General features: G+C 42.5%; 1 non-coding gene across 1 annotated transcript; it reads left to right on the top strand.

The window, feature by feature from the left end:
* Window positions 1–823: 823 nt before the first annotated feature.
* On the top strand, window positions 824–961 carry LOC119948501. The gene has a single exon (XR_005456892.1). It is a non-coding gene; the product is annotated as a small nucleolar RNA SNORA7 (small nucleolar RNA).
* The last annotated feature ends 1,515 nt before the right edge of the window (window positions 962–2,476 follow it).

Raw genomic sequence — 2,476 nt, 5'->3', positions numbered from 1 at the left:
TGAAGTCACCCAAATTTCAATAATCTTCAATATCCCAGCTGTAAAACAAGACTGGAGCCCCTGAACCAACTAGTACCACCTAGAGAAATACAGTGGATCCATCCTGACTTTGGACATCTGAGAACATATCACCTCAGTCCTAGGAGCTCAGCTGATTAGAGTATGATTAGAGGTTCAGAGCCTGGGATGATGTGGAGGTGCTGTTTGAAGACCTGTTTAGTTGCCAAAACCTCCAATCTTAGTACGAAATATGCAGAAGAGCGGAAACTTGTGGGTTAACATCACAACTGCAAATTAATCTTCCCAAGGGAGACCCACTAGTTCAGAGCCTTCTTATATAAATATCTGAAATCCAAAAGAGCTTTTCATAGCAGCTGTGATTTTTCTGCTTTTTCATTTGTTTCTTGGTTTTCCTTCTGACAGAGAGAATTTCAACCACTCCAGAGAGAAAAAAAAGGTTGCTGAGTGGAATGGATAGCTTGCTTGTTTCAGGTGCTATGGCTCTGCAGTGCAGGAATCGAACAAAAAGGTACATAGGGGAGAGAAAACAAAATGGATGCCAAGGAGAAATTCTGTTTAAAAGCGAACAAGGACTGATGATTCAATTTACTCAGCGCCTGTCATTTTGAAGGCTTAATGACTTACAGATTTGAAGATGGGACATAGGTGGAGAGGAAGGAAATAAATGTGGTATGAAGAGATTAACTCCACCTGGTTCTCTTGTACTATATGGTTTTGAGACAGAAAATTACCCTCATCAGGGCCCTATCTTCCATCTCAAAGACAATTTGCAAGGATTTAGGACTCTTTAGAAATGAAAGTACCCCTCTCAGGGTCACACCTAGAGAGTTTCCAGTACTCTACCAGTCTCGACTATGGGAGGGAGAGTCAGGCAGAGGCCTACCCATTTCATTCCTAGCTTGGGCAGTGGTTAGCGAGTGGAAAACAATCTACCACAAGTCAAAACCTACTCGTGCTGGGCAGTAGCGGCATGGGAGAGAATCAAGGGTGGATACTCAAGTTTTCTGCACAGAAGGAGGCAATGGTAAACCACTTCCATATTTTTACCAAGAAAACTCTATGGATACACTACCAGAACGATTGCAGATGGAGTTGGGGTGCTCTGGAAGAGATGTGTCCGTGGCATCACTATGGGTCAGGGATGACTCGACAGCAAAAGACAAGAAATTAAAGTACAAATAGAAAATTTGTATTTGTCTATCAGATGTCTTCCCTGCTTGTGGTTTATTAGACTGGTGGGTTGGGATAGTTACAATCCACCTGGCTTGTGGCTTGAGATTTTTGACTGCTGTACTCCTCTAGACTGTAAGCTGGTTATGGGCAGGGAACAGGTTATAACTTTGTTATATTGTACTCTCCCAAGCACTTAGTACACAAGTAAGTGCTCAATATGATTGATTGATTGATTGATTCTGGGACTTCAAAAACGTGAGGGATTTCAAAACTACCTTATTTCTCTTCCTTCCTAAATAAGAGAGGCTCTTGAACTCATGACAGTCTCGACGTAAGCAGTGTCCTCTTTGAACTAGACAACCCTGCTATTAGTAGCCTACTATCAATCAATCAATGGTATTTATTGAGCACTTCCTCTGTGCAGAACACTGTATTAAGTGCTTGGGAGAATACAATACAACAGAATTAGCAGACATGTTCTCTGCCTATAATAAGCTTATGGTCTGGAGGTGGAAACCTACTTTTTGGCATTGTTCAACTTTTTTTCTTCAGTTTAACTGTCCATGGAAAGTAAGTAGTACCTCCCTCTCCAGAATAAAGTGTTTACTCATTTAATAGCTTCTTCTTACCCGGAAACTTGTTGGTAAGATTTCAGCTCCAATGGGCAGTGCATTGCATTTAGTGGGGGCTCAATAATTATCATTACTACTAGAAAACAACTACTACTTCTACTCCTGCTGCTGGTACTACTACTGCTTGCATCCAGGAAAGAACAGGTTTCACTCACCTGATTACACCAAGTGTTTATTTGGGTTCATTCCCTGGGTGTGAAAATTAACTCAGGAATTATTTAAGCCCTGTGGAAAGTTTGGGGAAAGCTTTGGGGTCAGAGCCTAGTGAAAAATGTCAAGGTCACAGCTATGTCTCGGGGTTACATGTTTTCCCTCTTAATGAAGGCAGGAAAGAAAGCCAGGGTATTTAGCAATGGAAGGAGCAGTCAATACACTAGGCTGTCTGAGAGTTTGTTGGGGCTGAACAGGTAGGAGGTGGAAATGAGGTAAATCACTCAACCAGAGGCATGGGGAAGCTCAATGGCCCCAAGCTATGTTCTTGTGACTGAGGATGAATTGTAGTAGAGAACTGCGTAGGGGGAAGGTGGTTAAAGGGTGCCTGAGCACTGACTGTAGCTGCCAGTGTGGTTCAAACTGGCTAGAGCGCGGCTAGACTTTATTGTTTTTTTACCGTGTTCGTTAAGCGTTCACTAGGTGCTAAGCACTGTTCC

The sequence above is a fragment of the Tachyglossus aculeatus genome, chromosome X4 (assembly GCF_015852505.1).
Source record: "Tachyglossus aculeatus isolate mTacAcu1 chromosome X4, mTacAcu1.pri, whole genome shotgun sequence".
NCBI classification, from domain to species: Eukaryota; Metazoa; Chordata; class Mammalia; order Monotremata; family Tachyglossidae; genus Tachyglossus; species Tachyglossus aculeatus.
The sequence above is the reverse complement of the archived record's forward strand: the minus strand, read 5'-3'. Positions and strand labels throughout refer to the sequence as shown.